General features: G+C 42.0%; 1 protein-coding gene across 12 annotated transcripts in view; it reads left to right on the top strand.

Moving 5' to 3' along the window:
• Positions 1-378: 378 nt before the first annotated feature.
• FANCC (FA complementation group C) overlaps positions 379-27,351 on the top strand; it is a 221,524-nt gene continuing 194,551 nt past the window's right edge. For 9 of the 12 annotated variants that reach the window (XM_028835423.2, XM_077966546.1, XM_077966556.1 and 6 more), the window contains exon 1: positions 379-564. The gene's annotated coding sequence lies outside the window, so the exon portion shown is untranslated. Of the gene's footprint in view, positions 565-804; positions 1,216-27,351 lie in introns of those variants that run through there. The other 3 variants (XM_028835424.2, XM_077966549.1, XM_077966557.1) reach the window with 1 other exon arrangement.

Here is a 27,351-nt window from a genome sequence, read left to right on the forward strand (position 1 = left end):
GACGCGCGGCCAGGGAAATCCTTAACTGAAGATGGCTTTTTTGTGGGTGTCGCTGAGAACGCAGTTAGACAATCTTTAGAGGTTTTACCCCGTTGAGAAAAACTCAACTTTTCTTCCAAAGAAGTAATTTCCGTTTTATCTCCCCTATACTTTGAACAGACCATGGAAGAAGCCAGCGCCCCTTCTACGCGGGCGCTGCCGCGGCTGCTCCCCGCGGGGCCTCCTCGCGAGCCCGGGAACACCCGAGCGGTACCGACTCCGCGCACCCAGCGCCCGCCCCAGCCGGGCCCACTTCCGCCAGCGTCCCGGACGCGCCCGCCCCGCCCCACGGACCCGAGATTCGTCGGAATTTTCCCGCGAGGCCGCTCGCCAGGCCCCAGAATGCACCGCTCACACGTGTGCGCGCGCAGCCCCGCTGCCGAGCCACCGCGGGAAAATTCCAAAACCCTCAAAACGAAAAGCCAATCCGAGGCAAAGCCAAATTTTCAAGCCACAGGTCCCGGGCGGTGGCTTCCTTTCCGCCGCTGCCCAAACTGCTGAAGCAGCTCCCGCGAGGACCACCCGGTAAGCGGCAGGCCGCAGGAGGCGGCGAGGGCGGAGGCTTCCCCGGGGGTCTGGCCGACACGTCAGCGGCGGAGCGGGAGGAGGCGGCGAGGGGCGCGGGAAGGCTCGCGAGAGCGGGTGGGCGCGGCGGGCCTCGCGGTGGGCGAGAGGGGTTCCCGCCGGCGCAGGCTGAGGCCGGGGCTGAGGCAGAGGCGGGAGGTGGCGGGCGGTGCCAGCCCGAGGGGCGGGGCGGGGCGGGGCGGGGCGAGCCGGGGCGGGAGCCGGCGCTGGGGTCTCGCGGAGGGAGCCCCCGGGGAGGCGGGAGCCGGCAGTGGCGTTTTGGTGGTTTTTGTTCATTGAGCGCAGGCGGCTATGTCCTCTTCGAAGGACAGGAGCGAAGGTGAATTTCTCCGCCTCGGACCCGTGGCAGCCGTGAAAAGCTCGCCCGTTTGAGCTGGTCGCCCTCGACGGCGGGCCTCGTCCTCCCCGGCCCTCGCACCCCTGCCCCCCAGCCCGAGTCGCCGGGGCGCCGGGAGGGGCGCGGTGTTGCCCTCCCGCCCTCCGCCTTTCCTTCCCGGAGGGAGGCGGGTTCGCGGGGGCCAGTGTCTTCCCTTCGCTCTTTTTGTGGACGCCAGGCCACATCTCCTTCGAAGCCCGTGAGAGATTTTTCAGGTGCTGTTTGTTGGTTGGTTTTGCTCTTTTAAATTTTTTAGGTGGGTGCGTTTGCAACTACGAACCCTCTGTAATCTTACGTGTCCAGCGCAGCGAATGGGGGAAAAGATTTGGAGTTTTATAACATGGGAAATTGGGCACCAGAATCTTCAGGGAAGAGACCAAGGAGTTTTCTAGCAAAGACCTGTATGTGCCTGGACTTTTGTTCTAATCTGAAATTTGGAAAACTCCCGGGCACCTGGTTTTATTCTAACCTGTGCCCCGTTTAATGCATCTAAACTGTGATGTGATTTGACTTAGCATTTATCAAATGAGCAGAGCACTTTCGGGCCACCCAACTTCAGCTCTTTGTGGCTGTCAATCACTGTCAGTGATATGCCCTCAGACAGATCGTTTTCTTCTTACTCCCCTCAAGGGTTGTTACAAGCGATAGAATTCATACCATGTGTTGAGATCATTCATTACATAAGCTTAGATAGAAAACATGTTCATTGCGACTTTATACGTTAAACTTAAATTGATGTTTCAATGTAATGTGCTGTACCAGAGTCACCTGGAAATAAGCACTCATATACATTATTCATACACAAGAAAGGCTGCATCAAAAAAGAATTTGTTTTCCTAGATATATCAGAGGTCTTTTTCACCAGCTCACTACCCCCAGTAAAAGATCCTGCTTCTTGAGAATTGGACTAATTATACTTTGTATATTCTACATTCGAATTTATTTTTGCTTTATCAGGTCATATTCTCTCTTGATTTCTTGAAAAACATTTACCAAGACCTCAGAAAAGACAAGCAGGCTCTATATTGGTATTTTTTGTTCTGTTCTCTAATAAAAAGCATTAACTTGATTGATTGGCTGGATGTGGAGGATGTGTTGCTGCATGTATGTGCAACTGTGCATGTACATTTGAAAATAAATGGTACTTTTAACGAGTTCCATATTTCAGCTAGTAGTTCCAATAACAATTATACGAATTTCGTGTTTATGAAAACCAGCTACAGGGAGACCAGCCTGTCCAGTAGAAAGTTGGATTGATTATCTGGGCCATGGAGAGAGCCAAAGGAAACTCAACATGGGTGGTAGTTCCAAGTTGGTAGTGGTAGGGCCTCAAATCAGGCTGGAAATGAGCACCAAATGATTTTAAAAAGTTTTATTTTAGACTGGGATATGTGTGTTCTCTGTCTTGTTTATGGATCTTGAGTGATTGACTTAATGTGAAAGAATACAGACAGGAGAAGTACATTCAATTTTTGCAGTGTTTTAATAAAAATGCAGAAGTGGAGAAGGAAAGACAATTCAGATAACAAGCAGAGCATGGTGGCTCATGCCTGTCATCCCAGCACTTTAGGAGGCTGAGGTGGAAGGATCACTTGATCCCAGGAGTTCGAGTCCAGCTCGAGCAACAGAGAGAGCCCTGTCTCTACAAAAAGTTAAGAAATTAGCTGGGCATAGTGAGTGGGGCTGTGGTCTCAGCTAGTCCCGAGGCTGAGGTGGAGGATCACCTGAGTTCAGGAGGTCGAGGACACAGTGAACTGTGATTGCACCACTGCACTCCACCCTGGGCAACAGACTGAGACCGTGTCTGGAAAAAAAAAAATGATAATTCAGATTGGCCACCGAAGTTGGACTGGGGGCTAGCAGGCAATGGTTTTGCCTTCATTTTGAGATTGGCATCTTCTAACTCAAGTTTAATACGGGACTGAGGGCAAGAGGCCTGTATGCCTTTTATATCAGCATCACACTGTCTCGATTATGACAGCTTTATAGTAAGTTTTGAAATTAAAGGTATCCACATGGAAAGAAAAGAAGTAAAACTGTCTTTATTGGCATGATGCCGTATGTAAAAAATCCTCTGTAATTCACAAAAAACTGGAAGTAATCATCAAGTTCAACAACGAAGGTTGTAAGATACAAGATTAATAAATCAAGTGTATGTTTATAAGTTCATATCAAGGTAGTATAAGTTATCTAATGTTTTTCTTCATTTTCAAAATTCTTTTGGCTGTTCAGGGTTCCTTACATTTCCATATAAAGTTTAGTATCAATTTGTCATTTTTTTCAAAAAACCATGCTGTGATAGACTTTGTAGGAATTGCATTTAATTTTGCATAACTATTTGGGGGAGAATTGCCATCTCACCGTGAACCATGAAATCTCTTTCCATTTGTTGAGATCTTTAATTTCTCTCAACAATATTTAGTAATTTTCAGTGTACAAATTTTGCCCTTTTGTAAATTAATTTTGAAGTGTTTTTGATGGTGTTGTGAATTGAATTTTTAAAATTTCATTAAAATTTTTTATCGATAAAGCGAAAGCAAGTGTTTGTTTGTTTGTTTGTTTGTTTTTTTTTTTTTTTTTGAGACAGAGTCCTTCTGTGTTTGCCCAGGCTGGAGTGCAGTGGCATGATCTCAGCTCACTGTAATCTCCGCCTCTCAGGTTCAAGTGATTCTTCTGCCTCAGCTTCCTGAGTAGCTGGGGCTACAGGCACCTGCTAATTTTTGTATTTTTAGTAGAGGCAGAGTTTCACCGTATTGGCCAGGCTGGTCTCAATCTCCTGACTTCGTGATCCTCGTGATCCGCCCGCCTTGGCCTCCCAAAGTGCTGGGATTACAGGTGTGAGTAATCCCAGCACTTTGTAATCTTTGTAACCCAGTAATCTTATTTTCAGCGCCCGGCCGAAAGCAAGTTTATTAAGAAAGCAAAGGAATAGAGAATGGCTACTCCATAGACAGAGCAGCCGAGCAGCCGAATTATTTTTAAAATTTCATTATGGATTGTTGTTAGTATATAAACATGCACTTGATTTATTAATCTTGTATCTTACAACCTTCGTTGTTGAACTTGATGATTACTTCCAGTTTTTTGTGAATTACAGAGGATTTTTTACATACGGCATCATGCCAATAAAGACAGTTTTACTTCTTTTCTTTCCATGTGGATACCTTTAATTTCTTTTTTCCCTGATTAATTTATTTTTTGCCTGGTTTGACCCTCCAGCAGTTTGCTGAATAGACATGGAGTGTATATTATTAACTTATTTCTCATCTTAGGGGGAAAACATTTAATCTTTTACTGTTAGATATGATACTAACTGTAAGTTTTTCACAAATGCACTTTATCAGCTTGAAGGATTTTCCTTTTATTACTAGACTGTTGAGAATTCTTATGAACAAATGTTAGAAATGTTGCTTTTCTGCATCTATTGAGATGACTGGTTTTATTCCTTTATCAATATGATTTATTAACTGATTTGTGTATTTATACTAACCTTGCATTCTAAATCCCATTTGGTCATGTTATATAACCCTTTTTACGTATTGCTGGATTTGGTTTAGTAATATTTTGTTTAGGATTTTTGTATTATGTTCATGAGTAATATTAGTAATATTTTGTCTTGCGATGTCTTTGGCTTTGGTATTATCGTAATACTGGCATCTTATAATGAGTTGGGAGTGTTCCCTCCTCTTTTTTCAGAATTTGTGAAGGATTGGTATTTTTTTCTTTAAATGTTTGATAGAATTCACTCACAAAGTCATCAGTTCATGGATATTTCTTTTTTTTTTTTTTTTTTTTTGAGACGGAGTCTTGCTCTGTCTCCCAGGCTGGAGTGAGTGGCGTGATCTGGGTTCACTGCAAGCTCCGCCTCCTGGGTTTACGCCTTTCTCCTGCCTCAGCCTCCCGAGTAGCTGGGACCACAGGCGCCCCCATCACGCCCGGCTAATTTTTTGTATTTTTAGTAGAGACGGGGTTTCACCGTGTTAGCCAGGATGGTCTCGATCTCCTGACCTCGTGATCCGCCCGCCCCGGCCTCCCAAAGTGCTGGGATTACAGGCTTGAGCCACCGCGCCCAGCCGTGGATATTTCTTTATAGTGAAATTTAAAATTACAAATTCAGTTTCTCCAGTGCACGCGTGCATGTGACTTCTCCAGTGCAGGTTGTCGTACACGCGCGTGGCCGTGACTCCTCCAGAGCGAGCTTGTGCACGTGCGCGCGCGCCTTCTCCAACGCCAGCTCCCACGCACTTTCTCCAGCACTGGTTCCCAGGTACACACGTGACGCTTCTCCAGTGCTGAGCTCCCGGAGTGTGTGCGGGCTTTTAATTAAGCGCCCACTCCTGGTGAGTGTGCTTTGCCAGCGCTACCTCCCTGGGGTGTGCCGCTTCCCCAGCGCTGGCTGCCGGGCTTGGGTGCCGCCCCAGCGCCTGTTCCCAGGCGTGTGCACATCTCCAGCGCTGGGTCCTTGGCATAGGTGCTTCTGCAGCGCCGGCTTCTGTGGTGTGCGTCTTCCCCAGTGCAGGCTCTTGTAGTGCGCTGTGATCAGCCGCACCCAGTGGTCAGCTGTGTGCCCCAGCATCCCCTTCAAGCAATTTTGTAACTGAGTCTCTGTGGGACAGCTCCCTGTGAACACCTTTTCCTGGCGCCCTAGAGGACGGATTTCTGGCAGGTTACCAAAGGTGGTTTTCTAGCAAGTTGTGCTGGTGCAGCACCCACGGAGACCTCTCTCCTATTCAGTGAGCCATGGCTGTGCTCCCTCCAAAAAGTTCTTGGTCCCCTTTCTGGGAAGAAGCGGGTATTTTTCCTTAGGGCACCCGCCTCAGCCCTAGGGGCAGTGGCTTCTTATATCTGCTATTCCTCTGTTTTGTAGAATTCTGTTTACTTCTGACTAGCCAACACCTTGTTACTCCAGTCCTGTTACAGTGAATAGTTCTTGACTGGACATGGTGACTTATGCCTGTAATCCCAGCACTTTGGCAGGCCGTAGGACTTGGGAGGATTACTTGAGACTGAGAGTTTGAGACAAACCTGAGCAACATAGCAAAATCCCTGTTGTACAGAAAACACAAAATTATCTGGGAATGGTGGTGTGTGCGTGCGTGCCTGTAGTTCCACCTACTACGGAGGCTGATGTGGGAGGATCGTTGAGCCCAGGGGGTCGAGGCTGCTTGGAGCCATGATTATATCATTGCGTTCCAGCCTAAGCGAGAGTGAGATCCTCTCTCTAAAAAGAAAAAAATGACAACAGTAGCAATAACTCTTTATAGTTGACTTTCTTTATTCAAATTATTATGCGGTTTCTTTTTACTGACTGGACCCAGACTGATTTATCACCTTTGCTCTGACATTCCTCAATAAATCACGAGTGGTGAGAGTATTTAGTCTCTTCATTTTCTTGAATTGTGAAAGTTAATCCTAAGGTTACTCCCACTTCCACGTGGCAAAAGACACGTTTGGGTGAGAGCGTGTCAGGCTTTTATGAAGTGATGAAACTGCCTTTCCATGCCTTTGCAAATTAGAAACAGATTATCATGGAAAGTGGGGTCAGGGATTAGGAGGGGAGAAGAGGACAGGTTAGAACTGTGGTTGGCCTTATGGCATCCAGTGGAAGGTTCCCAGATGACCTGACTAGATGTGACTATACTTCTCATTATCTTTCACCCCTGTTTTTCTTTTTTCAGATTTCTGGGGCTTGTGTTTTCATTTTCCTCTAGAGCCCCAATGACGCTTTTGTAATTCAGAAACATTTTATGTATAATATAAACATTTTATGTACATTTAGCTATTTTAGTGGAATCTGAGATCTGTTACTCTGGTGACTACCCATAAGACAGTTTGAGGCTGCAGTTTTTCACACACACACACACACACACACACACACAGATTCAGAGGCGACTTTATTTAAACAGTATGAATTTGGCTGGGTGCAGTGCTGTGCACCTGTAGTTCCAACTATTTGGGAGGCTGAGGCTAGAAGATTGTGAGTTCAAGTCTATCCTGGGGAAAATTGTGAGACCCTATCTCTGGGGAAAAAAAAAAGGTGGTGGGGGGGGGCTATGACTTTGTCTGCGATTCCTTCTTTACCTGGGTCCATTCAAAGGTATGGACTTGCCAGCCACTTTTGTTTCTTTTGTAAGATTTTAGAGGTGCCATTTACCTTAGTGACTTCCAACACCCTCCTATGGGGCTGGTTCCTTTTTGTTGTCATTTTGTTTTTGTTGGTTGTTGTTGTTTATTTGAAGCAATCACATTATAAGGCCTCATACTTAGCCTAATCCTATTTTTGTAATTATGCTTGTACATTCAATTGCAGTACTCAATAGATTTCCTTGTTAACTCCTGATTTTTTTTTTTTTTTTTTTGAGACAGAGTCTTGCTCTGTCTCCCAGGCTGGAGTGCAGTGGCACGATCTCAGCTCACTGCAAGCTCCGCCTCCTGGGTTCACGCCATTCTCCTGCCTCAGCCTCCTGAGTAGCTGGGACTACAGGCACCTGCCACCACGCCCAGCTAATTTTTTTTATTTTTAGTAGAGATGGGATTTCACCGTGTTAGCCAGGATGGTCTCGATCTCCTGACCTCGTGATCCGCCTGCCTCGGCCTCCCAAAGTGCTGGGATTACAGGCATGAGCCACCACGCCTGGCCAACTCCTTATTTATTGATGACCATTTGTGGTTATGCATAATGACTTTTCCTCTGTCCTTGTGCACTGCAGTTCATATTATTGCCTTACGTATATATGCCTGTTTCCACAACTCTTAACCAACTTCTTTAGTGTATATTCTTTTTTATTATATAACTGCATTGATGTCTGTTGAGTGCCAGCATCCTTTTCTCCCTTCTCTGTCATAACATACCCTAGATTTTCTTTTAGTAGTCACGATTGTATGGGCTCTGGGGAGCACTGATCCTACCTCTAGCTCCTGGGGGTTTAGTAGTCCCGACTGTGTGGGCTCTGGGGAACACTGATCCTACCTCTAGCTCCTGGGGGTTTAGTAGTCCCGATTGTGTGGGCTCTGGGGAACATTGATCCTACCTCTAGCTCCTGGCGGTGGACTTTGATGGGTTTAAGGAGTCTGTTTTGTTGATTTGTCACAGTCATGGGTTAGAGTTGGGCATAAGCTCAAGCAAGTCTAGTCTGAATATATCTGAGGTCCGTCTCTTACTTGGAATGCTGGAACAGAAGTATGTACTCTGTTTTTGGGTGGTATGGATATGATGTGACTTCTGTAATGGCTAAAGCTGTTTTGCTATCATGAGGGAAGCAGGATGGAGAGATAGATCAATAGTGAAGTCTGCTCTGTTTTTGGACTTGCCAGTTTCTTGAACCAACAAATTCCCCCCCCCCCTTTTTTTCTCTTTTGAGACAGGGTCTTGCCCTGTCAACCAGGAGTGCAGTGGCATGATCATAGCTCACTGCAGCCTCAAACTCCTGGGCTCCAGCAATCATCCCACCTCAGCCACCTGAGTAACTAGGACTACAGGTGTGCACCACAGTGTCTGGCTAATTAATTATTATTATTATTGTAGACACAGGGTCATGCTATGTTGCCTAGGCTGGTCTTGAACTCCTGGCCTCAAGCTGTCCTCCTGCTTGGGCCTCCCAAAGTGCTGTGATGAGAGGTGTGAGCCACCATGCCTGGCCTCCTGTTATTGTTTTAGCTGGTTTTGCTTGGTGCAGCAGGGACATTTAATGCTTACTAAATATTTATATCTTCCCTCACATTTCCAAGTTCATTTGCAGCTAGGTAGGACATTGTGATTGTTCTAGCCAATAGGTTTTAAGCAGGTTGTTTCCAGGTAGAAGCATTTAGTAGCAGATTCCTGACCTAGCTGCCTCTCCTTTTTGCGGTGGTGATTATAGAGGCTAGGTGTTGAGATGTCTGAGCACCTGTCATGCTGGATCCATGAGTGACTGTGGAGTAGAACACCAGCCCCACCCCACAAACACGTATGTCCCACATAACATATTGGACATACAGTATGAGAAAAAAGTTACTACATCGTAGCTTAGCTTATCTTGATGAATAGAGTTGGGTTTTCAATTACTAGAAACCAAAGGCATCCTAGGTGATATAGTATAATTTTGTAATTCTTAGTGTGTATTTGGTAATTTACAATATATGCAGATTATACATTGTAATTGATTGGTAAGACACTTGTCTGAAGGAATCAGTTATATTTAGCCCTAGCTTTCTGAATTTGGTGTACCCAAACATGACCTTGTCCAACATGGATTGTAATGATTCCTTCACCTATCTACCGCTACATAGCAAAGGTTATAATAAAACACTATATAAAACATAGATTTGTACAAATGATATCGAATTGCTGCTTTTGCTTGAAGCTGTTAGCTAGGAATTTCTAATCATAGGCCGTAAGAGTGAGTAACCCTGTATTAGTGGTGTAACAGCATGCATTTTGTTTATGAAGTAGTATTTTCTGCAGTATTTGGCACCCAAAAGAATATCTTCTGTTTCTGATTCTGACTAGTACCATTCGACTTTTTAGTCATTATGCTAAAAAATTGTCAAAGCTACTGAAAGTTTTACTTGATGATAAGTATTTTGATTAGTGGTGACTTTTTGAAACTATGCAGCCAGTTTTAGGAGTAACATGCAAATATTTTTATATGAAATGGTATAATATGATTGATTTTATTTTATCTTAAAATCAGTTTTATTATAGTCTGAAGTTGTAAGGAAGAAAAGTGCAATACAAGTGTCTTTTTCTTTGTTAGAGATGCATCTCACTGTGTCCCCCAGGCTGGAGTGCAGTAGTGCAATCATAACTCCTTGCAGTCTTGACCTCCTGGGCTCAAGTGATCCTCCCACCTGAGCCTCCCGAGTAGCTGGGACTACAGGCATGAGGCAGGCACTGTGCCTGCCATTAAAAATATCTCGAATTTTGGTAGTGACATTCCTTTGAAGGTATTAAAAGCTAGAAATTTGTTTCATTATATCAGAGTTTCCGGTATCTTTATTTAGTTCTACACGTGTGTGCTGTACTCATCTAATGTTTGCCTAAAATTGTACTAAGTCTTTTTGGTTTTAAAATAATTTAAGTCTAGGCCGGATGTGGTGGCTCATGCCTATAATCGCAGCACTTCGGGAGGCTGAGGCAGGTGGATCAATTGAGTCCAGGTGATCAAGGATGCAGGTCAGCTGGGCAAGGTGGCTCCTGCCTGTAATCCCAGGACTTTGGGAGGCCAAAGTGGGTGGATCACTTGAGGTGAGGAGTTAGACACCAGTCTGGCCAACATGGTGAAACCTGCCTCTAATAAAAATACAAAAATAATTAGCCTGTTATGGTGGTGCGTGCCTATAATCCCAGCTACTTGAGAGGCAGAGGTACGAGAATCGCTTGAACTCGGGAGGCAGAGGTTGCAGTGAGCTGAGATTGGGCCATTGTGCACGTGCGCACACACACACACACACGAGCAGTTGTTTCATTTAAAAATAAAACAACTAAGTTTTAAAATTTAAAGCCGAAGTTGTTTAAAAATAATTTGAGTTTTTAAGAAATTATCTATTTTTGAGGCAAAATGGTGAAAATAGGACAAGTGTTTGAAAATATTCTGGTACTTGGTCAGAACCACTTTAGGCTATGTTGTTTTGTGGCCAAAGTGGCTATGACGAAATGACTATGTATTATTTTAAAAATATTGTTACTGAGGTATTACTGATGAACATGAATGGATTAATATTGTTATCATGGGAGTGGTTTGTTATAAAAGCGAGTTTGGCCCTCTGGTGCTCTGTCACTGTGTGATGCCTTCCATTGTGATATGACCCCTCAGTCTTAGACTTCCCAGCCTCCAGAACTGGGAACTGGTACGTTTCTGTTATTTGTAAATCACTGAGTCTCACCTATTCTCCTATAGCAGCACAAAACAGACTGAGACAGGCAGTCCGGCAACTCCAAGTCTGAGTTCCCTTCCAGCGGCAACTGGCAGGAGTGAAATCCTGACTGTCTTTTTTGCAGTCAAATGCTCTGCCACTGAGCTATACCCCCGGCTGTCTTCTTCGGACAGTGCTGTTTTTGAGTTGCCACAAGCCTGTCTAATTGCTTAGTCATTTAACTTATCTGTTGTGGACATTCGAATTTATGACCTTTGTCTAAAGTAATTTACTAAGTTTTGAATAATTTTGAAATGCATTCAGTTGTTAAACTAACACTTAGAAAAAAGTGGACAGATCAGAACAAATTTGTCATACTTGGGAAATTACTGCACTAATCAGGGTTCTCTGGGGGACTTCTAAGTTTCATATCTGTAGAAAAGATTATTATTATTCTGGAGCAGTAAGATACTATATACCCTTTATAAATCAGAGCTTTTTGTTCTGTTGATTTTGGTTTTATAAGCATTTTTTTAAACTACTTCTTTTGGTTTCTTAATTTATTTCTAACATTACTTTGGGTAATGGCCCTATTAAAAGTGCTTTGTACTTTCCAAAGTATTTTTGTGTAGATTATATGGGATTCTCACAATAACCATATGTGCTAAGGTAAGATAGGCATTTTAAAAAAAGAAAAATAGGGCTGAGCACCTGTAATCCCAGCACTTTGGGAGGCGGAGCTGGGCGGATCACTTGAGCCCACAAGTTCAAGACGAGCCTGGGTAACATGGCGAAAGCTTGTCTCTACACAAAATACAAAAATCCGGGCGTGGTGACATGCAGCTGCAGACCTAGCTGCTTGGGGGGCTGAAGTGGGAGGATCACTTGAGCCTGGGAGGTTGAGGGTGCAGTGAGCTGTGATCATACCACTGCACTCCAGCCTGGGTGGCAGAGGGAAACCCTGCGTCTAAAAAAATAAATAAAATAAAAATTAGAAAAGAAAAATAGAATGAAGCTTTTTCAAAAAAAATTACTTTGGCTCATAATTCAGGAATTCCCCAGAGATCACCCAGAGGAGGATGGCTGCTGATGAGCTTCTTGGGTTAATCGTGTGTGCAGCTTTTAAATGTGTCTTCATTGTTATGAGATGATAACCTTTTCAGTCAAAAGAGCCGGGTATTTCTGGTTACCCAAACCCAACTGATTTTAGCAGAAAACATTTGCCTTAAATAATACCTTCTCTTTGGAGTGTTCACAGAGAAGGAAACTGAGTTTAACGGCAAGGCTGGTGACTGTAACCCAGGGAAACTAACTCCTGCCTGGTGCTCTTTTGGTTGCACCAGTAGTTCGATGTCCAAGGGTGGCTGAAGCTTCCTATTGAAGCATTCTTATGCAAGTCTCTCTTAGGCTTTCGGTTGCGTCTTTCTACTGTGTAAATAGGGGCATTAGGAGCAATGTAATCTCTGAATACTGCCCAGCCAGTTTCTGCTTGGTAACGTGCCCTGAAACCCTCAGTGAATGCCGGCAAGCAAATCAGATCCACAGTGTGTTTGATATGCATGTCTTTTCCCCAAACAAAATTCAAATTTCACAAACACAAGCTGAGTCATTTTCCAAATGTTTGTATATGAATGGAAGTTTTTGTCCTGTTCTTCTGTAACCAATACCGTAAAACTTCTGAGGGTCCTTGATGCATTTATGGTACAATGTTAATCCAAAACAAAACTTTATTCTGACTAAACATGTAGCTATAGAGAGATACCAAACTCATTTTTGTTGATCAGTACAACATGTTTGTGCCAACCAGATCTAAAAAATGTGTAAAGGAGTGCCATGCTGTCAAGACCTTATTACAGTTGTAAACACCAGTGCAGCTGTTACAAATCTAGCAAAACCTCAGGTTAAACAATTTCAAATTTACTGAAGATGACATTCCAGACCCAGTTTTCATAACATAAACACTCTAAGACATGCCTTTGAGATGAGTGGGATTGTCATTAATATTAATGCCACCGAATTCAAGGCTGAGAAGTCATTTCTTTGCGGGCTTTATTTTCACTCCTAATTTTGGAATAAAATATACTTTTAGCTGATGTATGGCGTGTATTTTCACAGCCTGAAAACATTTGATCCTGTTGCCTTTGAATTGTAGGAATGCAGAAATACAATATAAGTCTTTTAGTGTTTATGGTCATTTAACTTAAATGAGTTTGTTAGAATTAAAGTTGGGAAAAATTAACTGTTAATGGAATCCAATTGCATTGTTCAATTAAAAAATAAAAGGATGCTAAAAATAGTTGCTGTTTTAAGGATTGTATTAGTGTGACATTTTAGAATGCTGCAGTTAAGGAAATAATTTTATTCTAAAGTGATTCGAAGCACATTTTTTGTGGTCTGGTCTTTCATCTAGACAAGCTAGGACAAGCATTCAAAACCTGTACGAGTCTTAATCTGTTTTTTTTCTTCTTCGTTTCCACTTAGTGGGACATCTGGTGAGGTATCATTTTGGCCATATAGTCATTTCTAAAGTTACTTTCTCTGCTCTGATTTCCAATTAAGTCTTATATGATGTTTGTCAAATTTAAGAGTATGCAGGGGTCCACTGGAAGCGCTGGGTAACTGGGCTTTGGCCTGATTCTTGTGCATGGCTGTACATGTGGGGTGGTTTTGTTTTGTTTGCTTGTTTATTGGTAATTGCATTAAAATATCCCATTTGCCTTTACTGAATTTTTTTTTGTTGGATTTTTGGGGAGGCCTCTAAATTGGATAATAGAGCAATTAAGTGACTGTTTGTAAGCTATCCTCAGTGCTCTATTAAAGAGAGAGAGCATTTATCAAAAGACAGTTGAATTTCTCTTGTTTAAACTTGCTTTTGAAATTTTGTTAGTTTCCTAGTAAGGAGAATTGAAGCCAACCATTGTCAAGTACCATATTGTAATCTAAAGTTGGTAACTGTGGAGGCACATAGTTGATATGGTGATACCTTTTTCAGAGGAACTTTGGCTGTTCCCATCAGCATAAAGGACACAACAGACTGCATCTTTTGCCTTCACCTCTGCCTTATTTCTTCTGTTTTCCATTTTTTTTTTTTTTTTTGAGATGGAGTCTTGCTCTGTTGCCCAGGCTGGAGTACAGTGGCATGATCTTGGCTCACTGCAACCTCCGCCTTCCAGGTTCAAGTGAGTCTCGTGCCTCAGCCTCCCAAGTAGCTGGGATTACAGGTGCACGCCACCACGCTCACCTTTTTTTTTTTTTTTTTTTTTCATTGTTCGTAGAGACAGGGTTTCCCCATGTTGCCCAAGCTAGTCTTGAACTCCTGGGCTCAAATGATCTCCTGCCTCAACCTCCCAAAGTACTGGGATTACAGGCTGAGCCACCACTCCTGGCCCCCTTTTTAAAAGAAAAATTAAAGAGGTTGTAGAGGTTTCTTTGAATTCTTTTGGCGTTTTAAAAATGTTACATTTGGAGAAGAAAACTGGGCAGATACAAAGAACCCCCTCCCTTTCCTGTTTAAAAACTTTTTTGCAGTTGCCCTGGAATTTCCCTTCACTGTCATTCATCCTTCTATCCTTTCTTGATATTGGGTCTTCTGTTTACTGTATTTTCTTTCTTGGTTTTCTCCCTCCTCTTGGTGTGGAGCAGATGATTTAGTATCTTCCTAAAGCAGAATGTATGGGAGGTGAATTATTTCTAGTTGCTGCCTGTTGAATGTGAAGTTATTCTAGTCACATTTGATTGATAGTTTGTCTAGATATAGAATTCCAGACTGAAAATCATTTTCCTTTGGAATTGTGAGGCATTGTTTAATTTCCTTCTACCCTCCTGTGTTTTTACAGTTTCTTGATGATGTGCCTGGTGTGGATCTCTCCTCATCCGTTTTCTTGGGCACTTGGTCAGCCCTTTCAATCTGGAAACTCCCGTCTTTTTGTTCTGAGAAAATTTTTATTGATTATATCTTCCCTTCCATATTGGAACTCATTACAAGAAAGCTAGTTAAGGAAGAGTAAAGGGTTGTGTTATGGGCTGAATTGTGTCCACCCCTCCCCCGTTCGTAAGTTGAAGCTGAAGCTGTGTCCCCCAATGGGACTGTATTTGGAGATAGGTCCTTTGGGGAGGGATTGAGGCTAAACTGAGTCATATGGGTGGGGCCCTAATCCGATAGGATTGGTGGCCTTAGAAGAAGTAGACAGAGATCTCTCCCAACATGAGCACAAAGAAGAGGTCGTGTGAGGACACAGGTAGTTGCTACATACAAGTCAGGAAGAGGGCTCTCACCGGGACCTAATAGGCCAGGACCTTGATCATGGACTTTTCAGCCTCCAAAATTGTGAGAAAATACATTTCTGTTATTTAAGCCACCACGTATGTGATATTTTGTTATGGCAGCCTAAGCTGACTAAGACAGGTTGAGGTCAAGCTAGAACCACAGCTTCATCAAGGTGAACTGCATGCATTACAGGAGAATATTAACATGGTGCTGGCGTGCGTGTGTGTTTTCCTTTTGGACTGTTTGCTTAGCTCACTCATCTGCATATCACCCTTTGTGAGTTAGCACAAGTTATTAACCCAGGGTTCTAGATCTGTGCTGACCAATGCTATAGTCAGTAGGTACATTTGATTATTTAAATTCACATTAATTAAAATTAAATAAAATTCAAAATTCGCTTCCTCAGGTGCATTAGCCATATTGCACGTGTTCAGAAGCCACATGTAGCTAGCTGGTGCCTACAGTATTGGATGGACAGATAGAGCCAGAACCTTTCCATCCTTGCAGAAATTCTGGCTCTACAACCCTGTTCTGGATACTTGCCTTACACCTCTCCCTCTCCCTCTCTCTCTCTCTCTCTCTTTTTTTTTTAATGCAGTGGGTCTGAACTTTTTCAGGTTCAAGACATACTTAGGAATACTAGAATTTGTAGTGGACATCTTCAAGGTTTTAAAACTACACTAAGAAGTAAACAACCATTATAATGTGAACTCTGCCAAAGTGTCATATGCATACTGAGTCTATAACTGCGTCTGCAGTGATCATGCTATTCATCTGGCCGTGCTTCTGCAGTATGGCCCTCAGAAGAGCTGTTTTCTACCCCTACTGGGCTTTCTGATGTGTTTGTAGGACAGAGAATGGCAGGAAGCAGGCCTTCATGTGTGAGCCGGGCTGCTCTGGTTTGCTGTGCTGGATGTTGCTGTGCTCTCTCCCAGAAGAGGTGGGCACAGGTGCTTTAGACGGAGCTGTCAGAGCCCCACTGCTCTGCTGAGCACTGGGGAGTCTGAGGATTCACAGGCTGAAGGCAGGTCACTGAACGCAGCCTACATTCTGGAATTTCTCGAAACAGATTATTTCCTCAGATGACAGAAAGTATAATTTTGGTCAGAAGGGTCACTGATCTCCCTGGAACCTACCCCACCAGGCTGTGTCATCGTAGGTGGGAGCCGTTCTCAAGAATCCTCAAAACAGCCCTTTGAGATAGGTTCTGTTTCACTCCCAAAGAGAAGGGAAGTTGGCACTCAGAAATTTCACATCATTTGCCCTGGCTCACTGAATGAACTAGTGAATAGTGATGCCGGGTTCAGACCTTTCCATTTTTCTTTAAAACTCGTGTTTTTTCCTACCAGAATGAAACTAGGCTTGGCCAGTGGCCCCTTCTCTCCACTTCGTGGGGGCAGCTCTCCTAAAGCTGGGCTCTGCATTCACGGCATTGTTTGCAAATTCATTAAATTAAACACGTTTAATTCAGGGTAAAAACGGAATGATTTGGAAGACCTTTTTTCTTTTATTTTAAGGACTGTTGTTATTTTTATTTCAATTAAATTGGAAAACACAGGGAAAAAGTACAACAGCAAATCCCAGGCAGGGCGTGGCGACTCACGCCTGTAATCCCAGAACTTTGGATCACTTGAGTCCAGGAGTTTGAGACCAGCCTGGGCAACGTAGTGAGACGTCAGCTCTAGAAAAAAGTTAAAGAATTAGCTGGGCATGGTGCATGCCTGTAGTTCCAGCTACTAGGGAGGCTGAGGTGGGAGGATCGCTTGGAGGAGGTCGAGGCTGCAGTGAGCCTCTGTGAGTCGTGCCACTGCACTCCAGCCTGGGCGAGAGAACAAGACCTTGTCTAAAAAACACCCAGAACCAAAAAAACGAAAAACCCCAACAAATCCCTCATAGCACCAGCACTTATTTTTGAAGACTTCCTGTCCTTACACATATAAATGCTTTGTACAAAAATGTTATATTATAAATATTTTTCTGCAACTTCCTTATTTGATTTAAGAATTTACGGTGAAAATCTGAGTCAGTCAGGAATATTCTGTGTGCACTGTTAACTCCTGTTACTTTAACAATTTTGTGTGTGTGTGTGTGTGTTTTGATGGTTATTGTTAGACTGACTTTAGCCACTTTTCATCATTCTAGCCTTTAGGTCTGTTTTTTCTTTGTGTGGTCTTAACCGAGAAATAATTGCAAGCAAGGAACAAAGTCTTAAATTTGGTGGCACTCACCACCAAATAATTCCAGATGTTTGCCTTCCCTTTATATAGAAAGAGCCCGCTCTGATGCTGTATTTGGTCTTCTCGTCCTCCCCTGTCTTATTTCTCTTTCATTGCATTTGGTTTTAACCTCAGCACCAGACTTATTTTGTGAAGCCCTTGGCCTGCTGCAGAGATGTCTTTGCCACTGGCTCTCCCCAGCCCCCAGTCGCTGGTGTGTCTCTTGGCCGTGAGTGTAAATGATGGTGGTCCTCTCGTTCTGACGTGAGCAGTAATATTTGGTGTAACAAGTACCAGGGTGGGATAACCACATATCCCTGGACTGGGATTTTAAAATTGTCAGTTGTCCTGTCATTTGTGGTTTAGGGATCAACTTGAGCAAGAGAAACCCCGTCTCCACTAAAAATACAAAAAAAAAAAAAAAAAAAAAAAATTAGCTGGGTGTGGTTGCAGTCGCCTGTAATCCCAGATACTCAGGAGGCTGAGGCAAGAGAATTGCTTGAACCCAGGAATCGGAGCTTGCATTGAGCCGATATCATGCCATTGCACTCCAGCCTGGGCAACAGAGCCAGACTCTGTCTCAGAACAAAAAGAAATTGTATTTATTTCCTACAGACTTCTTTTACTTGGTTATCACCTGACATTGCCTCATCAGGTATTTTATTAGGCATTTTATTCCTTTTTATTATTTTTGGCTTAAATTTTCCTTTTAGACTTTTACTTTGATCATTCTTTCTTATTTTCTCCTCCCTATTTAGGATTCCTCAGACTTCCTCCCTTTTCTTAATCTTATCCTTACCAGATTTCCCTTCTGCTTAAATTTCATGATCCCAGTTTTTCAGTGGATAGGGATAGAAGGCTGAGGTGAGGAAGGTAGGGGTAAATATGCTACTTGCTGATTTTTAAATATGAAACAAGATATTAAGGAACTTATTTCCTTTTGATTCCCTATATTGGGGAGACCACAGAATTGGCTGGCCACTAATATCAAGTGGCTTTTGTGTGCAGACCCTTACAAAGAAATGACTGATAAAGTCCCTACTTCTGGAAATTGATGATATATTGTGGGAGAAAGGACCAGCTCATGAAGACAGTGCCGGAAAAATATACCAACAAAGGTAAACTGAGTTGATAGTAAAAAGTGTGGCATCCATGACACATCCATTGCCAGTGAATGATGGACAGACGTGGCCAGACTTTGAGGAGATGAGTTTTGAGTGTACAGAGATACCATTGTGTGTGTGTGTGTGTGTGTGTGTGTGTGTGTGTGTGTGTGCACGTTTGAGACAGGGTCTCACTCTGTCTCCCTGGCTGGAGTGCAGTGACACGGACATGGCCCACTATGGCCTCAACCTCCCAGGCTCAAACAATTCTCCCACCTCAGCCTCCCGTGTAGCTGGAACCACAGGCGTACGCCATCATGCCTGGCTAATTTTTTGATGTTTTTTAGAGCTGAGGTCTCACTCTATTGCCCAGGCTGGTCTCGAACTCCTGGACTCAAGCGATCCTCCTTCCTCAGCCTCCCAAAGTGCTGGGATTCCGGGTGTGAGCACTGCAGGGCCACAGAGATACAGTGTATTTGTGATACCGTTAGTAACTTTTATTTGACAGAGGGTTAAGTATTGACTGAGGGATAAAACCTATTCTGGGGCTCAGAAAATAAGGTTTTGCTCCAAGAAGGCAATTAGATGTGGATAACAGTTTCAGTACTGAATTGGGAACCTTTTTACTAAAATGTAGTCTACATGTGGGGGTCTAGCAATAGAGTCACTGTTAGTGAAGAACTGTATATATTTGTGACATACAGAGGAACCACATGCAATTTCTTAGTATGTTCTTCATCTTTGGGGAAATCCTAGACAAAACTGGAAAAATTTCAAGTTTTATTGTTACTCATTACAAATCATAGGGATTTTGATATTGTACAGTTAGAAGTTCAGTAGATTTTGGAAACTAGTTATTAATTGACCTCAGTTCTGTACATTTTTGTTGCTTTGCAAGAGTACCCTTAAGGCTCAAATAAAGTTAAAAGTAGGGTAAATGGCATGTTAGACTGAAACTGTATTTTTTGTCTGTCAGCACTTAAATAGAAAAACAAACTAGCTTAAGAACATGACTGCAATTTAGAATCTTAAAACCACATATACCATAGTATTTTTAAAGCCTGCAACCAAAAGGTAGAATCATTGTGTTTTATGGCACTTTGAAATTCTCTCTGATGTTACTGTACGTCTGTGCTGTCCTGATACGACTTTTGGATTGCGTTTGTGGTACAAGAATGATTTCTTGTATTTGTATATTGCTTGGCTGCACAGATGGTGTCTGCTTCAAATCTACTAAATAAAATGAGAACGATGATTTTGCCAGTTTGTTTTGACTGCTTTTATTTATTTTGGATGGCTATAGTCTTTGTGAAGATGGCAGACTAAACCTAGAAGTGACAGCTAAGAACAGAATGGGTGGGCTACAGTCTGCTGATTTATCTCAGCAGAACTCATGCCACTTCTCCCTGGGTACACGACGTTTTCTTCAGTTGAATGTCCACAGGCCAACTGAGCCACCCTTCACTCCCATATCCCTGTTGTCCTTGGCCCAGTCCTTTCCTCCTCCTCCCTGGGTTATCTCATCCATTTCTATGGCTTTAGCTACTGTCTCTCCGTTGATGTTTCTACATCTATGTCTTCAGCTCAGGCCTGTTTCCTAACCTCTTCCTCACACACCCACTGCCTATTGGACCTCTTCTTTTAGATGCCCCAGGTCTCTTGTACTCACCATGCCCTAAGCTGAGCCTATCCTTTTATCCAAGTATGTTCCTCCTCCTCTGTTACCGCTTTCAGTGTACGGTGGCGTAACACTTCTGGTTCTCTAATCAGAAACATGAGCAACGTCCTTACCTCCTCTCTATTCCTTTTCTTACTGGGTTCGATCGAAACACTAAATACAGTGTGTTCTCCCTGGTAAGCGTCTCTTATCTGGGTGCTTTTCTTTGTTCCTTCCTGCGACTAGACTAGGCCTCAGTTACTGTAAGATGGTTTTCCGTCTTATAGTATGGTCTTGTCTCTCCTGGCGGTCCATTTTCTGTACTGCTTGTGTGATTTTTCTGAAACACAAATCTGATTATATCACTTTCATGCTAAAAATCCTCCAATGGCTTCCTATTGCTCTTAGGATAAAGTCCAGAGTCTTTACTCTGTTTTGTAAAGTCCTTTTAAATCCGTCTACTACTTGCTTGAGCAGCGTGACAGTCTTGGGAAAATGTCCTTCTATAGCCAGAAGTCCCCCTCACACTTAACATGTCATGATGCTTTCTTTTCTTGTGAGAAGCAAGACATTTTACTGTGACGTGTTGTCCATTAGTAAACCACACTCAGATCTGTGTGCCCCTCTTCCAAAAAATACATTATACGTATTTCTACAAGGGAGGAAACATGTAATAGTTGTCAGGTTCTTCTGAGAAATCCTTTGTAGAAGTTATGCTTGGTGTTGTTTTAATGTTTTTATTACAAAGTAGAGAGCCTGTCTGATGAATCTTACACAAATAAAGTAATAGAGGCAATTAGATACCACCACAGCCTTTCCTCTCTCTCCAGAAGAGGTAATAAGAGTCAGCATCTGCTCATTTGGAAGCAGTGGCCCAGACCTGTCACCAGAGGTTGTGGGCATCTGTATTTCCTTCTAAGAAAGTGGGTTTCTGAAAACCTTGGGAAAGGAAGGAAGAGAGGGAGGGAGAGAGGAAGGGAAGACACTAGGTAGGGGGGCCAGTCACCAGCAGAGGGATAAAAATGGCGAGATCAAAATAGAAAAGCACCAGTAGAATTTTCCTTTGGCTGGGCTCTCTCTCTAGATGCCCTAAAATGTTTATCTCCATTATTATAAAATAAGTCAACGTAGATGCCTAGAGAAAGGAGGCGTCCCTGATTTGGGCAGGATTGTAAACAATCGCCTTTTGTGTTGTTAGTCTACACTTGGCTGAAAGTCCCTCTTGCCTCAGTCTGCTGTTCTCCTGGTGAGCTCCCACATACGGTTCAGTTCTCAGCGTCGGGTCTGTTTTTCTGGGAACCTTCCTCAGCTCCCCGAGCCCGGGCTAAGTGCTCTGCTTAGTCTGCTGTGCTGTGTCGCACTTCTCACTCTGCAGTGTTGGTTTGTATTTGAAGTCCAGTGACTATGACTAGTGTTATTGTTTGAAATGAAAGAGATTTTAAGGGTTTCTTCAAGAGAATTGACCAGAGTCCTGAGACGTTTCTCCATTCCTAAATCTATAAAAGCCATGAGTTGCCTTTGAACTTCATGACAATTTTGAAAAATTTTAGACCTATCAAAGGCATTCTGTGGATGAGAGCTAGCCCGCCTCAATCCAGTTGTGACTATCTTGAGTGTGAATGTCAGTGTTCATGTTTGATGTTCTTTATTTTGGAGTATACTCCAGGTGTAAAGCCAGCCCAGTGTTGTCCCAACACACGACTGTGTGTGTTTGGCTAACTGAATACACCCTACCTGCCTTTTCTCCACTTTCTGTCTTCATATCCAAATCCATACACTTGAAATATTCTCATCCACTAGATACATGTAATTTCCTCATTTATGCTTTACTGAAACCCTGTTGGAAAATTCAAATTAATTACCCTTAGATTGAAAAAAAAAAAAAAAAAAAAAGCCTAACAAAGCTCTGTGGATTTGGTATGGGAACATATCAATAATTTTTTAAAAAATAAAAACCACATAATTATTATTAAAAACAACATATTTATTTTCAGATCTGTTGAGTTTTTCCATCTACTTCTTCAAAGTTTTCCTTGTTATCCAAAGACATGACATTTGAGGATCTGTCTCTTTACTACTTTTCTATTTCCCAGGCAGTGATGCTTCTTGTTACATTAGATTAGTGTGTCTAGGTCATGATCCTTAGTCATTTTAAATTGGAGTGTGATAGAGAGGTTTTAATATATTGTGCAGTAGATCCTTGATATTTTCAGGTTTAACAGCAGTTTGTTTTGATTTTTAAAATCACTTTATTGAGATATGATTGATATATAAAAAGTTGTACATGTTTAATGTATAGAACTCAGTGAGTTTGTGGATAAGTATATACCCATGAAGTTATCACTACCGTCAAAACTGTAAACATACCCACCACCTCCCAGAGTCCCCTGCCCCCTTTGTTGTTGTTCTTTTGTGTGTGGTCAGAACACTTAATATAAGCTCTACTCTTTTAGCACATTTTTACTATACAACATAATATTGTTAGCCGTGGGCACTATGCAGTATAGTAGATCTCCAAAATTTACTTCTCTTTTAGGACTGAAGCTTTGTACCTTTAACCATCACCTCTCAATTTCCCCTCCTGCCAGCCCCTGGCAACAGCCATTCTACCCCCCTTTTTTTTTTTTGAAATAGGGTCTCACCCTGTTGCCCAGGCTGGAATGCAGTGGCGTGATCATAGCTCACTGTAGCCTCAACCTCCGGGGCTCAAGATACCCTCCTGCTGTAACCTCCTAAGTAGCTAGGACTACAGGCATGCACCACCCTGCCTGGCTAATTTTTTATTTTGACAGATGGGGTTTTGCTGTGTTGCCTAGGCTGGTCTCAAACTCTGGCCTCAAGTGATCCTCTCATTGTGGTTTTGATGTGTATTTCCCTGATGATTACTGATGTTGAGCGTTGTTTCAAATAACTGATAGTCATTTTTTTGTCTTCTTTGAAGCAAAGTTGGTTCAGGTCCCTTTGACCATTTAAAAAATCAGGTTTTTTGTTTGTTTGTTTTGTTTTTTGTTTTTGGTATTGAGCTGTTTGAGTTCCTTACATAATATATTCTGGATATTAACCCCTTCTCAGATGCATAGTTCGCAAATATTTTCTCCCATTCTGTTGGTTGTCTCTTCACTCTGTTATTTTCTTTGCCATGCAGAAGCTTTTTGGTTTGGTGTAATTTCATTTGTCTGTTTTTGCTTTTGTTGCTTTTGTGGTCATACCCAAAAATCTTTGCCCAGAAGACCAGTATTATGAAGCATTTCCTCTATGTTTTCTTCTAGTAGTTTCATAATTTCAGGTATCATATTTAACCCATTTTGTGTTGATTTTTCTAAGTGGTGAGAGATAAGGTCTACTTCCGTTTTTGTGTGTGTGGATATCCAGATTTCCTGAGCGCCATTCGTTGGACAGACTGTCCTTTCCCCAGGTGTGTTCTTGGCACCTTTGTCAAAAATCAATTGACTGTAAGTGTGTGGATTTATTTCTGGGTTCTCTATTCTGTTCCATTTGTCTGTCTTTATGTCCTCTACTGTTTTGCTTACTATAGCTTTGTAGTATATCTGGGTTTTTTGACACAAGATTGCTTTGGCTCTTTGGGGTCTTTGCGGTTCTGTACAAATATATATATACATATATATATAGAGAGAGAGAGACAGAATCTCACTGTCACCTAGGCTGGAGTGGCATGGCGTGATCTCGGCTCACTGCAACCTCCACCTCCCGGGTTCAAGGGATCCTCCTGCCTCAGCCTCCCGAGTCACTGGGACTACAGGCACCTGCCACTACGCTTAGCTAATTTTTGCATTTTTATATAGAGACAGGGTTTTGCCATGTTGGCCAGGCTTGTCTCGAACTCCTGACCTCAGGTGATCCACCTGCCTCGGCCTCCCAAAGTGCTGGGATTACAGGCATGAGCCACTGTGCCCAGCCTCCATAGAAATGTTAATGGGCTTTTAAAAGATATGAATTCTTTCAATCTGTGAACATGGGGTATCTTCTCATTTTTGGTGTGTCTTCAATTTCTTTGAATATTTTATAGTTTTCATTGTAGAGATCTTTCACCTCCTTGGTTAAATTTATTCCTCAGTATTTTCTTTTTTTTTTTTTTTGGTAGGTATTATAAATGGGATTGCTTTCTTGATTTATTTTTCAGCTAGTTTGCTATTAATATTTGGTGTATAGAAACACTAATGATTTTCGTTTGTTGATTTTATGTCCTGCAACTTGACTGAATTCACTTATTAATTCTAATAGTTTTTTTAGTGGAATTTGTAGGGTTTTCTATGTACAAGCTTATGTCATCTGTAAACATGGACAGTTTAACTTCCTCCTTTCTAGTTTGGATGCTCTTTTCCTTTTCCTTTTTCTTTTTCCTTTTCTTTTTCTTTCTTTCTTTCGTTTCTCTTACCTAATTGCTGTGGGTAGGATTTCCAGTGCTGTGTTGGATAGAAGTGGTAAGAGTGGACCTCTTTGTCTTGTTCCTGATTTTAGAGAAAATGCTTTTAACTTTTCCCCGTTCGGTATGGTTAGTTGTGGGTCTGTCACAGATGGCCTTGTGTTGACGTACATTCCTTCTATACCTCATTTGTTGACAGTTTTTTTTTTTTTTTATCATGAAAAGATGTTGAATTTCGTCAAATGCTCTTTCTGCGTCTATTGAGATGATCATATGATTTTTGTTCTTGGTTCCGTTAATGTAGCCAGGCGTGGTGGCATGTGCCTGTAGTCTCAGCCATTTGGGAGACTGAAGTAGGAGGATCCTTTGACCCTCGGAGGTCAAGGCTGTAGTGAGCCAGGATAGCACCACTGTACTCCAGCCTGGATGACAGAGCAAGACCCTGTCTTAATCGGTCAATAAAATATCATACCGTTATGGTTTAAAACTAAAACAAATTTTTTAAAATTTGAATGAACAATAAAGGATTTGTTAATATGATTTGAATTTGTTAATTTTGTGAAGAAAAATCATTTAGAATTTTAGCTCAGTCATAACCCTTCACTGTAGATGATGACACATGAAATTATTATTCCCCTGTGAAATACAAGTGTGAAAGATGACTATGTTTTTGTGGTATGGTTTTTATATATTATACTCACGTGCACTTCTTCAAGGTTCAGTTGTGTGGTTTTTGAGTTCTTACTCCAGCCACTGACTGGATGTGCGAATACTCAGTGATTGTGTAAAAACCATACCTGTTAATTTATATATACTGTCACTGGCAGGAGACAGATAGATAATGCTATTTATTAGAATTATATGTGCTTCTGAGCATTATTTACCTAAACAGGTATTTCAAAAGTTCAGAAAAATATTTTTAAGTCTGAACCTTATGTAGTAACTCTGAAAAACTGTAGAAAACAGAGTAATAAAATATAAAAGTAGCAGATTGAAATGATACTCTTCTTATTATTATCATTATTTCTAGAGACAGGGTCTTGCTCTTTTGGCTAGACTGGAGTGCAGTGGCACGATCCACAGCTGATTGCAGCCTCAAGCTCGTGGGCTTAAGCAACCCTCCTCCTCAGCCTCCCAAGCAGCTAGGACTCTGGTATGTGTCACCACACCTGGCTAATTGTTGTTTGTTTTTTGTGAAGATGGGGTCTCACTATGTTACCTGGGCTGGTCTCAGAACTCCTGGGCTAATGTGGTCCTCCCACCTCAGCCTCCCTAGGTTCTGAGGTTGCACGCTTGCACTACCAAGCCTGGCCTGAAATGAGACTCTTGAAGGAAACAGGAAACAGTTAACAGAGAGAAGAGTCATTGGAAATTAAAAAAAAAAAAAAAAGAAAAGAAAAGAAATGCCCTATGTCTGATCAAATAGAAGCACTGGATTCAGATATCAACAAACTAATCAAGATAGAAGAGCATAGGAAATTTCCTATGTCATGCCCTGGCAAGAGATTGGTAACCAAGGTATCAGGGGCCGGAGTGAAACATGCTGAATGCATAAGCCAAGTGCTGAGACTCAGTTGACCTATAAGAACAAATAAAAATAAATCCATGTAAATCCATGTAAAACCCAAAACCATGAACACTTGTATTAAAGTACAGCTTGTCAATAGAATTTACATCAGTGCATGCTAAAGTTAAGTCACAGTCAAAGCCTCCTCAAAGAATAGCCTAGTGGTTTTCAAGTAGCTGGGCAGATAAAGAAAATCCCTTGGCATCTATAACTCTTAAGATCTGCTGTAACAAAGAATTGTTATACTAGCCATACCAAGTTTAATTTTCTCCTATATATGGTGTTGGTAAAGGCATCATGTTGTATAGAACAGACATGATCAACTTGGATAATGAAATTGTAAATAAAATCCTGCTTTACAAATTATTATTACTGAAACAGCCTGTGTTTTAGAGAAAGCAAGAATGTTTTTAGATAAAAGAAATAATTGTTCAATTTATTAATATTAATATAACATTTTATTTTAATGTCAGAAATACTTGTTCTGTACAGAGATTATTAAAAACTGGGATCATGAATCTGTGTTGCAGATAAATAAAATTTCAGAGCTCTTGAGACAAATTATGAATTCAGTTTGGGAGAACAGGGGTGCCTTGTCAGCTAGAAAAACTGATTTTACTACCATATGGCAGTGGTAAAAAAGTCCATACCGAATTTCTTATCTTGGATACGTATCTTGAATTTTTATGTAACAGAACAGAAATATATTTTTGTTCAGGAAAAAAAATTGCAGAAATATTACTCTGTGCAGCTCCTGTATGAACATGCCTGCCTTTTTGTTGTAGACAAAAAAGAGAATTTTCTAGTTTAATTCCTTGAAGAGCAATTGGAATGATTTCCATTTGGGAAATTATGTAATTTCATATTAAATAGTGGGTGGTAAGGTAGTCAGATGGAAATGTTCAGTTCATCCAGCATCATCAGATTGATTTGACAAATGGAATTCTTTTAACTCTGTGGAAAGCATTTTTTCTCCCTTTATCCTTTGGCAGAGGCAGACATTGTCTGTGGTTTCCCCACAGAAGTTTGAGTGGGTAAACTTTGGATGTGTAAATAGAAACAGCAGGCAGAGACATTGCCCCTGACAGCTGGAAGGATCCACCGAGGATCTTAGAAGGAGACTGCTGATACGGATGATGTTGGAGAGGGCTGTTTAGAGGGACTTGAGGGAGGAATTAACCAGTGCGAACATAAATGAGGAATGCACATGCTCAGAAAAAATCATAGTTCCTCCTTCAGTTTAGGTCGAGGTTGCTGAAAGATTTTGCTCTCGATATGGATAAAAACAACAAAAAACTGACTTTTCATATTCACACTTCATTT

The sequence above is a fragment of the Macaca mulatta genome, chromosome 15 (assembly GCF_049350105.2).
Source record: "Macaca mulatta isolate MMU2019108-1 chromosome 15, T2T-MMU8v2.0, whole genome shotgun sequence".
Taxonomy (NCBI): domain Eukaryota; kingdom Metazoa; phylum Chordata; class Mammalia; order Primates; family Cercopithecidae; genus Macaca; species Macaca mulatta.